Genomic DNA, 14,467 nt, shown 5'->3' with positions numbered 1-14,467 from the left:
CTGCCCCTGACAGGATCAAGTGACTGCCGCAATCCCTCCCCGCATCTTCACTGGCTACTGCAATAGCTACGTATTCTGTATCAAATTTGCGTACCACAAAAGGTGTTTTCATTCCACGTCTATTATAGAGGAAGAGTGTGCGGCACTGATAAGGAGATTACTTTCCACTGTTGGTTTTGAAATTTTCTCGGTAAACAAGATAGGTGTTGCTGGGAATCAGACCGAAACCCAATAAAGCCACTGTTATCAAGTTTTTAATTCCTATCAAGTTTTTTCGGCGTCTTGAAAATTTCATCAGTATTTAATGTAAGTAAGTACATAGGTAAATCAGACAGTCATTAAATTATTCTTGATTTTTATTCACTTGTAAAAGTGGTCTATAATACTGTAACAGTTAGGTTCCATTCAATGTTTTAGAAGGTGTGTGTTGTGGAGTGGAGGTCCTTGCGAAGGCGCGCGCAAGGCGGCGTGGCGGCGGCGGCGGCGGCGCGGCGGGGCGCGGGGGGCGCGGCGCTCGGTGCTCCGCCAGTGCCAGTCAGTCGCCGGCCGCGGGGGACTGCGCTGCACTCTCCCCTCGACCACTCGAACGTGATCGTTAGCCGCTAACGCGCATACAAACATGATGTGACAACTTATCAATGTAACAGACGCTCAAAAACAATAATCTAGCCCCCAGTGAGGCAAGATCTTCGATCTTCCTCGTCCAGAGCCGTTGTGAACTTGACCTGTGATTGTTTGTTCGAACTGTCAGTGCTGTAGAGTTGTTTAGCTTTTCGTATCGACAACATAACCTGTATTCCTTCAGTGCTTCAAGGGCATTGATGAACAATACGAGTTGCGCCTTGGATATTGCGTGGGCGCATTCAGACTCCTTGAGAGCCTTCCTCGTGCAATAGCAACGTAAGTGGGCGTCGTATTTGAAAGTTTGAAAATCGATCGAATGACGTGCGTACGTGGGATTGTGTTTACGTAATATTTGTTTACCTTGGGAATATTCACACTACTCTGGAGCATGCTGACCCCCTTCAGCCGTGAGTCGTGGTCCTTCAAATAGAACGTTCACCGACGCCTGAGGTATGAAGAACAAACATATTATTGTGAATTGCTTCAACGCATGTTCGGTTTTGCTTTCAATGCATGTTGAGCTTTTTACACTAAAGCTTACCTATAATTAGGTAAAAAATCAGGTTAGCTATGTAGATACCAACTATGAAATCAGTATTAGATTAGACTTGATGTCAATTTTCAGAAACTACACGAAATGTACCTAAATATTAATAGATGGTCAACAATGTACGTACATATTTTTTATTACACCTTCCTTTAAAAAGTATCAAGCTAAAGGCAATCCCAATAACACATAATCGGATAAAGAAGCTGTTGTATAGAGTTTGGAACAAGAAATTTGAATATTTACATGATGAAATAGAAACTGATAAACTTCTTCCGAAGTAACGTTTTGTTCCCACTAGGATTGAAGGTTATCTTCGCCACCTACTCAAAACAGACAGTTAAGAAAGCCAAGTTCTGGTGACGGGCGTGTCACAATGCTTGAGCGATGCCGCCCCCGCTGGCCCTCGGGAAAGCAAACAAGAACGAAACTAAAGAAAACATCTAGCCTCCGAGTGGATTCTTGACAAACAATATTGAACGTCTACATATTTATATAAGGGATGGTTGGCTACATACATATCTAATGTAAAACTTCGAACATACTCATATCGAAATGAGCGAACTTATCTTACAAGAAAGCAATCCATTAGGGCGTTCAAGACTTAATTCTTAAACTATTACATTCATAGAAATCTGTAGCTGTTATTTGTTCCCACTTCGAAGACCCAAAAAGTTCGAAGGGATTTATTCATGTGATTCAGAATCTTTGAATAGGTATCCCTTTAGTTTGTGATGCTTTGATATGTTAATACAGGATAGAAAATCTAAGATCCTCAGAGCTTTGACTTCAATTATAAGACCCCTGCCTGAAAAATTAAAATAATTGTACAAAAATAAATAATTTAAGAATTATAATGACTTTTAACTACGAAGTTCTCATACACTTAACAATTATAATTCATGAAAAGTAAAAGAAACAAAATTGAGACTCGTAGTGTATGCTCGAGTACGGTTGTATGGTCAATAATGGACCGGTCTTACCTTCAAAGGCAGATCAAAGGGTGACTGGACAATGCGGACAGGTTTTACAAGAAAGGGTATGAATAGTTTGTTTTTACTACAGCGTTTAGTAATGGTGTGATGACATAAAATAATATTTTATTTGTATCATTATCACCAAGGGTGTAAATTGTGGAATAGTATATAGGTATCACAAAGGCCACTTGGGTCTGGCTCGCGACTGCCACAGGACTCAGGACGCTAACATACACAATCTAGACGTTCTTTCAGTGTTTGAGGTATTCATATTTCATGAGCGTCGTCGACGGCCTACAATAGTGACGCGATGAGGTCGTCGCTCGCAGACATATCAACTTTCTTCGTAAGATAAGTCATACATGACACAGCTGTAACTGTAACTGTATTACCTAACATCGTAACCGGTTCCGTAGACTTCAATTAATATCGATCATATTGAAATGTTATAGAAAGAGGAAATTATCAATTTAGTACGGCAATTCTGATATCTCACTCTCTCGATGAATTTACGTATCTCGTTAATCAATCATCATGCCAATAATCTGAAATATGAAACAAAATATGTACAAATCTTTCTGAAGAACACATTATAGGTAATTTTAAAATTCGTTTAGGTATGCTTAGATTAAAAGCCCGGGTCAGGGTGTCATGTTGCTGATGTCACACTTTTCGAGACTTCCTGTTTGCAACAACATTTATTTTTATGAATGTTACGTGTTTATGTTTTATTTCTCAACTTTTTGCAATTTCGTATTACTTTAGCTTCTAAAGCAAACCATATTGTATTAAAAAAAGTATTGTTTTCTGACCCTTGTAACTATTGTTGTTTTCCCTTATTTATTACTGTATGGTTTAAATTCTTTCACATTGTAACAGCCTAATTAAGTTAATTAAATAAGTATAGTAGAATAGGTAGCTACTAGCTAGCCAGCTAGCTCTATTGATTTCTCCGATCAGTCTTTATCTGTTGATCTAATCACGATTTCTCAGTCGCCAGCTAGGCGTTCACAATACGACTTGGGCACGCAAACTTAAATTTTCTTTGGCTTCAGTACAGTGTTGTCATTAGCTATCTTATTGTCTGGAGCTAAAACAGCGTACAGTACCAGCGCATCATTAGTCTCCAGGGAAATTACAATGAATCGTAGGCCTATTAATCTTCGAAGTTAACGCTATATACGCCAGACAGATGATTTTTGTTCCATCTTTATATTCTGGTTCGTAGGAATATAGAGTTCTTAAAATAGTGTTGTCGCGGAAGTGGGAGTAGCGTCCATGTATGTAAACAAACGCCCGCCCGCGGCACCATTCGGCGTAGTTAAAAGAGTTACGAGGACATGAGTCACAGATGATGCCATCAGCACGTGTCCCCATCATCATACCGGCTTTACGATATACATCGAACCGTTAAAAAGGAACACGAGACATCATTAAAATTAAACGTATAGGTAACTACATAAAATTAGGTTATTTCAGTTTTATTACTTGCTAAATTACATAATTAGTATTCATAGCTACATCATAGAAATAGCCTTGGTTCTCACTATTTAATGCAATCCTACAGGGATATGATCGTTCCGGCTAATGTGCGTTGAATTCAAAGTCTAGAATGTAAGCCTCCCTAAGGAGTCTCGGTCGGTACTCCAGCTACTTATACACTTGTATAATGCACGCTAAATATGGCAAATACAGGGAACAGTGTGTAACTTTAAGGTCTGGAAAATTGGATTACTTATATTCTTCATAATTTACGCCTTAGACAGTAAATTATTATTGTTCTTTTGTATTTGTACCTTCATAGAAGTATTACGAATCTCTAACGTTCATACCTTCGTGCATTTCATGTCACATTAGTCCTCATGGCAAATTAGTGCCTTTTTGGCTTATTTGACCCTTGATGTGTTCGAATAATTTAACCCTCTGATGCATGAGCCTTGATGGGGGATTTCGCAAATCAATTACAAGTTATTGAGGCTGAACATGACCACCCTAACTAATATCGCTGCTGTTGACGCTCGTTGGGGTGTGGCCACCTATAACCATTAATGCTCTGGTTTTTTGTCGTATATTAAGTTATACACATTTATCAGCTCAAACACAGCAGCAATAAAATCAAAACAACTGTGTAAAGAACTCGATTCCGACCAACGAAAATAAGTTTTAACGATAGTAAAATTAGGTCACACACGAAGTTATTATTGAGCTGGTGTAGTGGCTATTTATATATGGTATATGGCTATATGCATCTTTACTATTTCATCTGAGAATGTAAAAAGATCAGTAGAGAAAGCTGACTGCTCCAGATTGAAGGCCATAAGTTACTGGATAAAAGGATGACCGCATCCAATCCCATTATTTATGGCCTTAAAAGATCCCTTTTCTTTATCGTTCGTAAACGCTCTTTACTCTTTCACCTTTTCAGGTATTGAATGATACTTTTAAGCTGGTTCTTTATAAAATATACCTATTAATATAAGTATATCTATAATAATATAAAATGGACATATTTTGTGCGGTTTGCCATGCATGGAACACTAGAAGCTGTTGTATCGATGTCATGTAGAGTAGATTCAAGGACATTTTAATGTCGTCTGTTTATCACATTGATTAGTGCGGTCAGGTCAATAGATTAATTGGCTTACGCGGGGCTCCTCGTCATGTTCCTCTCAATAGCTGTCAAGATGAGAAAACGGCTAATGACACTGATTCTGTCAGACTTGACTGTTTAGTTTAATTTAATAATGATTAGCCCCCATGTTTGATGTACAAGTTCATCACACCAATTTCGAATCAACGGCGATTTACAAATCTATTAGATTCTCTTTGTAAGTTCTACTTATACAATACAGGGCTAAGATATGTAAGCTCAGAAGTGGCACAAATATAAACGAATTCAAATCTAAATGAAGACATTATAACTACAGACTTAATACTCGTAGACTTTAATACGCACTCGTATTCCGAGCCTGCCCTGCTAATAGCTGACGCAGATGCGTTGTATTGGTAATTTGGTATGGTAATGATTGCGATAATGCAAATTATAACTGTTTAAGTAATCGTTAGTACACATCTTGATCAATATCTGGAGCGAGACAGACCGGAACCGTCGCACGAAGCGAAGCGTGCACTCAAGGTCGTCTCATTTATTTATTAATGAAAACTTAAGTACAGCAAAAGACATAAAAGTGCTTGCATAGTTGAAAGCCAAAAACAACGGAATATTACAACAATGAATCCTAGGTTTGTATATGTGGCCACGCCTGTTGTTGATATATTATATCATTAATTAAATTCAAAATATAAATTTCTTCAATCTCATCTAGAAAAAGTAGCCGCTAAGGCTACGTTCAATGAGCTATCACAAGTTTAGTGATTATCACAGCATGCATTTATCAATATGCAATCACGAATATATTAATTGAAATAATTCGCACATCAGCATCACCAATTAATGACCAATTTAAAATGAAATTGGTAAGAGATTTATTATTATAACCGTTTGGCAAGTTTCCCGAGCGTAACGGCTATGACGAGTAACTGTGGTTCGTCGGCCTCAGATCTCCTCCACTACCTATTTATTATGGAAAATAGCCGGTGGTCACGGCTCATCGGATACACTTACTAAGTAGGTATGTAGTGGCACTGGTCAATAACAACATGTTTAACTGCTCTACAATTTAAGAGATGTGTAAATTGCTTAATGAGCTTACAGAAACTGGGCTTTACGAACCTTTTAATTTCTGCCAGCTACAAATTTTAACGAAAAAAACAGTGCCCGCTGCACGGGTCTGTTATTGAGGGAGATAAAAGTCAATAATAATGCATATTATATCGTGATTCGCCACAAATACAGCGCTGTGATTGGTGCAACGTGCGTTAAACGAGTTTATCAACGTCCATAACGGACATTACCCGAAATTAGACTTAGTTACTCCTACACCAATGCAACCTTTTAATCTCTCTCACTTTCCACTTTTCCATACACCTACATGATACGAAATAAGTGTTCACTTGTCATTGGTGTATGTACATAACTATTAAATCGCATGACTTATGGTTTTAAATCAATACCTATTCGTTCAAGTATATTTTTAAAGTATCTACTTATGTATGATTGATTTTTTTATTGGGGTTTATAATCAACAGTTAGCTATAATTTAAACTTTTGCTATATTTCTGTTTATTCTTCTACTCACCTCCCCTTTATTGTAGCCGGGTTCCTATTTGGTTCTTTTATCGTGTTACAGCAACTACTAGAGAACATTGAAGGGTGGGATGAAGATAAATACCGGATTAGTATCCCTAACACCTCGCACTTAGGGGATTTATATATCGTAAATAGGATGAAGTAAAGTATATCAAGAGAAACTGCAAAAGGGTACTATAAACTAGACAGCTTTTGAAATAGTTCAGTTCTCTCTAGTTTTACAATTAAGTACTGTCAACATTGGAGGATTCCTGAATGTAGAGTTAGTGAGTATGTTTATTGCGTACTTACTTACTGTTGTAAATCATGTTCGGAAATGTATAGATCTTTCCACGGTCCACGAAGTGGCTTAATGCTGGCAATGACTCATCGAGATGCACGATCTCAACAAAGGCTGCCATGTATAGAGGTCGATAAATCGATCTGTGAATGTTGCAAACAAGATCACGATATCGAACGGATTACAGGTTTGTTATAAATAAGTATTTGAGAACCACCAAAACTTAGACAAATGCTGACGGATGTCAAATTTCGAAATAAACCCCCATTGAACGATGTTGCTTTCATGATATACGTTATGTGTTCAGTTATTTTACCGTCGGTTTTATTATTATCTAATCGGGGATGGTGTTCGTGATTGTGCTGATTAGACGAGATCGATACATTATTGAATTCTAACCAGTATATGAGTAAGAGCTGTTATTATGAGATTGTAGTTAGAGACGTAGTACAGAAGCTTGCAACACTAAAGTGGTACCAGATGTTGAATGAGTCAGTCATGGTACTGTGTGATGTGTGGGCAGGTTAGAGCGTAGACCTACCTAATAAATAATTAATTTTATTTACTTATTTGAGTCAACCACTACGACTGTAATTTTATTCACTAGCAAATTTCATGACGCGTAACTTTTCGGAGTAACGTAATGTCAAATAGGTGTAAGTACTTACCAACTTGCTATTAAAATTTACATAAGTTTTATATAAGTTTCTCGCTGAATAATTTAGGGTGCCTACTGCCTAATTATGCATTTGTGTATGCATTCACGCGGACGTATAGCTTTATTAGACACAGTAATTTGAAAGATAATTCACCGAGCACGGGGTTTAACGTAAAGACCGTGAGAAAGGTTTCACGCAGATTAACTTTCCGTTTTTGTAGGTAGTCACGCAACAAAATATAAAATGCCTTACTAGCTATGGCCTAATAGTGCATTAAAAACGTTTCTGTTTACACCGAGGTCAGTAACCTGTGAAGTAAGTTAATTGTCTGTTGAAGTGAATACGGTTGTCGATAGTATACGTAATCGAATAATCGTAACACGTAATCTGTGCTGTCAGGCCTCATTAAAAAAACAGCACGCGCCGCTTACTTGTTACCGCTAATAGAGATGGGACAGAATTCAGAATCGAATATCTAATTTCAGAATTCAATCACATCACGTTGCTTCGCATGCAATTGCAGCCTCAAAAACGCAACTCACGATAAAATGTCGCGAATTCTTCGAACAGCAAAATTTTCGCTTTCGTAGGCCAGTGGCACCAACAATATCGACAGTGGGAGACAATCGTCTCTTGTGGCTGTATTACGATGGGAATAATAGAGCCATTGTTTTGTCGCTTTTAATTAAAATCGATCTATTCCTTCCGTCTGTGCCATCTGCTGTGCGCGGTACTGTTGTTCAGACTTTGTAACTGCGATCATTTGGGTAAATATTTACTGTCATTTTTTTTTAAATCTAAACGTAAGGTGCTACTTAAGTTCTAAATTAAATTAGGAAGATGTTTTGAGCGTCTGTCACAAGACTCGCACGTCACACATACTAAATTAACAAAGGTGTGTCATAGAAAACAGCGACAAGGTTATATAAAATGATATCATGCTGGCTGCTGACATCAACCCGACTCAATGAAGCGGAGTCTATGATTGTGTTAGGATTTTGATATTCGCAACATTACCTAGATTCCTAATACTTACATACGCCTCACTAAAACTTTCTTCGTAGTTAGTCAATGATTCGATCTAGATATTCCTAGCCCAGCCGTGTCATTTTAGGGGGAGATTAACTAGGTCTTACCACATGTCTCGATTTTATTTAAATATGCATGTATGACATATAATTATTTATAAAAAATATATTAAGTAGGTAATATTTATTATGAAAATATTTATAGACATTGTTTTACGTGTAAACAAAAGTAAGAGATTCTATCAAAGTTTTTTATTGGATACCCCAACCGTGTCAAGGCTTTATCAGCATACCTACATACATATTAAGTACATGTACAACTTTGCAAAGATTTATTACTCTTGTTATCTTTACTTCGTAGCGTATACCTTATCAGTGCCTTTCTTAAACTCTTAGTAAAAAAGTCTTAGTACCTACGTAAATACAAAATTTCAAATGAGTGTACCTGAACTTTAATTTGTAATTACCCAAGTAACTTACATGCATACATCTACAGACAGACAGGCATCTACAGACAAATATTGTAAATTAGTTAAATTAGTAATCATAGTATTTTTTGAAACAAAACCAAAATTTACAAAGTGAACAAACCATTTATTCAGTTGTCTAATAGCTTATCAATAATCTGTGCGTCTACCAGCGATCCAGGCTACTGAGGCTACGAGCCTTTTCATGGTCCTTCGAGCCGGATACCCGGATGGTAGTACTTCTAGATGTTTTATCACATTTACAAAATTGCCAGATCTGGCCATTCTCCGTTCTTATAAATGATTTTTAATAGGTGAACCTTTGGATATTTTATACGGTGTATCGTATATTTATTTTTAGACACTGTTTAATTACAATGAAATAACTTTAAAAGAAGATACCTATTGTATGTATCTGCTTCTTGTTGAATTATTTTGACGCTAACAAACAATGTGTGAGAATAAAATCTTACAAATTACAATAGATTTCACGACAGTTAAATCTACCGAAAACTGTTGCTATGCGTAGAGACGAGATATTCGTGGGAATTTTGTAGACAATTGAGGTATTTTACTTCGTTTTATTATAATGAAATCCATACAAAGACACCTTCCATCTATTTAAACTTATTCAAACACAAATCCATACAAAGACACCTTCCATCTATTTAAACTTATTCAAACACAAATTAAACAACCACCACCACAAGATTTGAATTTCAGCTTAGAATCAAAAGCTACAACCCTCGCACAGTATGTACTCAGCGACGGTAATGCCTTATCGAATATTGATGTGTGTAAAAGGTTATGGCTGCGGCTTCAGCTTTATTGAACACGTTAGTAAAGGGCATTCACGTCGAGAGTGACAAATTATCGCGCGCGCGCCAGCCGCGTATCGCGCCCCGACTCACCGAGCCCCAGGTGTAACAATGATTGACCCGTGATCGACCCCCGACGTAGCTAACCTGGGTTGCCGACATCACACACCTATTTATCTTTTTAACCACCCGAAGTCATGTCTTGTTCCAACTCACCCTGTAGGGCAGGTTACTGTAAGACGATTCCTTTGCTGTGTATAAGTTCAGCTGTTTATACTTAGGTAAATTATGATTTTGTGCGAGCGAAGTCTGAAAGAAAGATCAACATAAGATCTAAAATGAAAATTTTCGTAATTTGTCAGTGTGTTGAGCCCAATCAAATCTTCGATTCTCCACCAATCATTAAATTAGTCTAACATTACTCAGGTACTTTATAACTTACACGTGTATTTATCACCGTATCTCCGACACTCTCGACTCTATCGGTCTCATTTCATCATCGTTTGTTACGCTAATGTAATGTTATGACAATTTGTTTATGTTTTTGTGCTTTATGAGTGTGTGGCGTGCCTGGCTGTAATTTCAACTCATTACCGTGTAATTACCCTGTTACATTTGATTGGCACTTATGTTACACTGTCCGTCACGAATCAACCTATTCAGATATTTATAATATTATGTGCCTACCTTGTTATTAGGTGAACCAGTTAAATAACAAATGATTTCTTTATGTACTGATAATCTGTAGATAATTATGCACCACATTCAATCAAAGCAATTATTACACAGCGTCTTCAATTTACAGTTAACTGTATACAAAAATACGATACGGAATAAAATTGCGAGCGTATACTATACGGATAAGAGAGCCCTGTTCTGAATAATAATGAAGGGTGCCGTTGTTCACACGCGGCGGAGGTCACGTCCAGGCGCTGGTTCGATGCCCGGCCGCGCCGCCGCCGCCGCCGCCGCCGCCGCCGTCCTGCAACTGCGGATATGCAATCTCCATACCGACTACACTTCCCTCAACACCCAAGTAAAACCTACTAAATCAAACGTGAAAGTGATACATTGCCAATGCATTGTATGAAGTTCCATGTCATGAATATTGAAAGGGAAAGCACCCCGGCGATTTCTAGCTATTCCCACTAATCAAATGTCAACTGCATTGATAAACAACGGACGTGAGCGGCTAACCTCCGTGAAAGCATTTCTCGGTCAGGTGTTGCCAAGTTTTAGTTCCCATAGGGTTTTATTTTCTTTTTTGCCGGCGCTATGCTCCGTCTTCGTTCACGACTGGACGAGGCACAAAAAGATAAAAATGATTCGTCGGTAATTATCTTGCTGCAGTGCTGAGGGGTATGAGCCCACCGATTGTCTTATTGCTTTCCGCCGGATGTTTCTATTCGGTTCTGTTTGTATTTCTTGTTTCAATTTTAAACGCTGACGTCTCTTATTAAAACGTATTGCATGGTGGCTAGTATAGGTACTCGTATTCTGTTATGATGAAATATCCGATTTATTACATTGTTTTGACGTAGATTCAAGATATTATATTCTATTTTCTCGATAACTTCCAACTCTCATACATTTATGTAATTATAATATAGCAAACATAGAGAAACTCCAACCAACAAATTCTAGGTATCCACTTACAGCCTGTAGTGTGTTGACAACTTAGCACAGTGCAACTTTACACGTTAGAAAGCAGTTAGGTACTTATCAATTTATTAAGATTTATTACTTAAAAGTATCGAATGAGCAGTGACTGAGGGAGTGTTTAGTTTTGACGACGCGTATTTTGAAACTATACAAGGCCAGAACGCAGAGGTTGGGACTGCTCGCGTATATTTTCAAATTAAAATGGTGCCATGATTTACTTGAAAGTATACAAGGCCATTACGCACTAATCGCGTATATTTCCAAGTAAGTTGGGCCAAAATTATGGCTTGAAAATATACTGCAGCAGTTACCACTGCGTACTAATCGTGTATATTTTCAAGCGCCAAGCGGCAATGCGAGCACTTGAAACTATACGTGATTAGTTACCAGGTAGCCCTTTTGAATTGTTGCTCTCTCTTTCTTTCAAGCGAAATAGTAATAAGTCTATTGCTTTCTAAACATTGCATCATCATTCCGCACTTGGTATTAATTTCTTAACGTGTTTTTTGTTTACACCGTAAGTTAAAAAGTAAATTGATATTAAACTGTAGAACTGTTGTTAATAGTAAAAATTATCTCATAAGAGGGTGTAGAACAATTCATAAAAGACAATTACGGTGAATTCAACACTTGATGAAAAATATGTCTATAATAGGTCTATAGAGTAATACCTACTACACTCACGAGCAATTAATATAAGTCCAAGTAGCAAAAAGTCAACACCAAATGACCCTAATTTTTTTAAACCATTAAATTAAAAATTTGATCAAAATATACTATTTTATTTGGTTATAATAATATTTTGATGCGCTGTTAAATGCACTTTAATATTGCCGACGGCGTCATTAAGCTAGTCTTATCCGTTCAGGAGTGTAGTAGGTATTACTCTTAATTCATTTAAATAATAAGATATTAGTAGGTATGCTTACTTGCAAGTATGATTGCTATAAATATCAATTTATCAATCAAATTAGAGCTTGTTCATCTTCATTTATTATCATTTTATAGGTATGACAGGCAGAACAAGTCAATTGTAGTCATTTACATTTACCGAAATAGTTAAGTAAATTAGAATCAGCATGTAGGTATAAATTATATGCGACAAGTACGCCAATCAAGCCATATGCGTAATAGCAATGTATATTTTCAAGTACGATTCAGTAAATCCCAACTTGAAAGTATACGCGATTAGTACGCACAAATCGTGTATATTTTCAAGTAAAATATTTATTTTTTTCACTTGAAACTATACAGTGCTAGTACACTATGGGTGCGTTCTGGCCTTGTATAGTTTCAAAACACGCTTTGACGACAGTTTACAGTTTTATTTAAGGTTGCATGTAAGAGTCAGCTCTTAGCGATAAGGCGGTCTATTGTTATATACATAAGTGTTTTTTATATGTGTTGCTATGTATATTGCCGAACAATACAGACATTAAATACATATTTTATTCGTCATGGTGAGCTTCCAGGCGGTCGAGTGGCGCCGCGCCGCCCGTGCCCGCGCATTCATATCCATCCGCTAATACAACTCGCAACTTCTGAATCTTCTGAGTGCACTCCAGTCTCACTCAATAGTTTGCGGGATTAGTGAAGGAGGGATTTGCAAACGATTCCCTAGCGGTTTTCTCTGAGCGGCTTCATAATTCATCGCAATAACTATCGATCGAGTGGAGTATTAGTGTCGGTGCGATCAGCACGTCCTGCCCGTCACGACGCGCACACTTTCTCCAGCACGACCGCCCTATATTGAAGGAGACAAAACGGCGACCAACTTAACTTTCATCTCAATGTTTAATTCACAGCGTTGGTGTCCACTACCTTATTTATTAATCCAATCTCTCATTTGCATCGTGAGCTAGTTCACGTCATCCTACATAATAATTTGCATATTTAAATAGAGGTTGCGTCAATATCCATTTTTAAACCGGTCTCATAGTCTGATGGCATAAAAATGTGTTGCTTACGGAAATTCGCAAATATTTGTCGACGGAACTAGCTTATGGGAACACCTTCCATGTGTGTTAGCTGAGTCTTTCCCAGACATATTTTGCTTGTTTATCCTCAGTCGACGACGTCGACTCAGTCAGTGACGACCGAATGGCGTAGTGGTTAGTGACCCTGACTGACGACCGAATGGCGTAGTGGTTAGTGACCCTGACTACTAAGCCGATGGTCCCGGGTTCGATTCCCGGCTGGGGCAGATATTTGTTTAAACGCAGATATTTGTTCTCGGGTCTTGGATGTGCCCGTAAAATGGCAATAGGCCCGCCCCCTATTACATTGGGACTAACATAACACTCTGGCGAAAAGTGGGTGCAGCAATGCACCTCTGCCTACCCCGCAAGGGAGTACATTAGTACAAGGCGTGAGTGCGTGTGTGTGTGTGTTTATCCTCAGTGTTTGTAAACATTGTAACTGGCGTAATCCTGGTAGAGATAGTGAATGGCTGCGTCTGTTGGCACGTTGGCAGCCGCTCACCGCGGTGGACACTTTTATCTAATGATAACTGAAACCGACCGCAGAGTGCGTTCACCTCGGCCCAGAATAGTTTACCCAAATTGGGAAAGACATGTTTTATTGGATCTCAAATAAACTGGACAATAAAATTCCGTTATGAAATAACAACCGCAGCAGATTGTGTGTGGAATTGAAATCTGCTATTACAGTATCTATGTACGTAGTAGAGGTTGTGGGTACAATACAATTGAAGGATGTAGCAAAACTATGGTTTGTGGCGGTTTCATAATAAAATACCTACCTAGTTTCATTCTGTTAATTCAATAAATTCTAGTGAATTTATATTTTAATCCGAATTTGCTTATCCATAAAACAAATCAAAAACAAACAGTTGTTCCCACAGTGCACTGTCAGGCACTGGCCTGCACTCGCAGCGCGACGCGCTCGAGCGACGCATTCCGGTAATCATATCATTACACTACGCATATTATTTATTGCCTTATCATTATCTAATAAGTGAACTTTTTGCCGCGCTCTTCGCATGGGAACATTTCGTACTTTCGCCGGCGAATAAATTACAAATGTTATTCAACATCTGTGTAAAAATACTCGTAATTCACGCTGCAGCCGCTGAGTTTCCGGTGCAATGTGCTGCTAGTAGGTTCCAAGTCGCAATTCACGTTTTTGACATTTCGAGACTAGCACAGCTTGCGTCATTTGCCGTTCAAATGCTAC

The 14,467-nt window shown here is 38.0% G+C and overlaps 1 protein-coding gene across 1 annotated transcript in view; it reads left to right on the top strand.

The window, feature by feature from the left end:
- Positions 1-518: 518 nt before the first annotated feature.
- The window catches only part of LOC105384066 (serine/arginine repetitive matrix protein 2), a 100,843-nt gene continuing 86,894 nt past the window's right edge, over positions 519-14,467 (top strand). The window contains exon 1 of the mRNA XM_038121176.2: positions 519-1,074. The gene's annotated coding sequence lies outside the window, so the exon portion shown is untranslated. The remainder of the gene's footprint in view (positions 1,075-14,467) is intronic.

The sequence above is a fragment of the Plutella xylostella genome, chromosome 4 (assembly GCF_932276165.1).
Source record: "Plutella xylostella chromosome 4, ilPluXylo3.1, whole genome shotgun sequence".
Lineage (NCBI taxonomy): Eukaryota > Metazoa > Arthropoda > Insecta > Lepidoptera > Plutellidae > Plutella > Plutella xylostella.
Note: the sequence above shows the minus strand (reverse complement) of the source record. Positions and strands in the feature narration are given on the sequence as shown.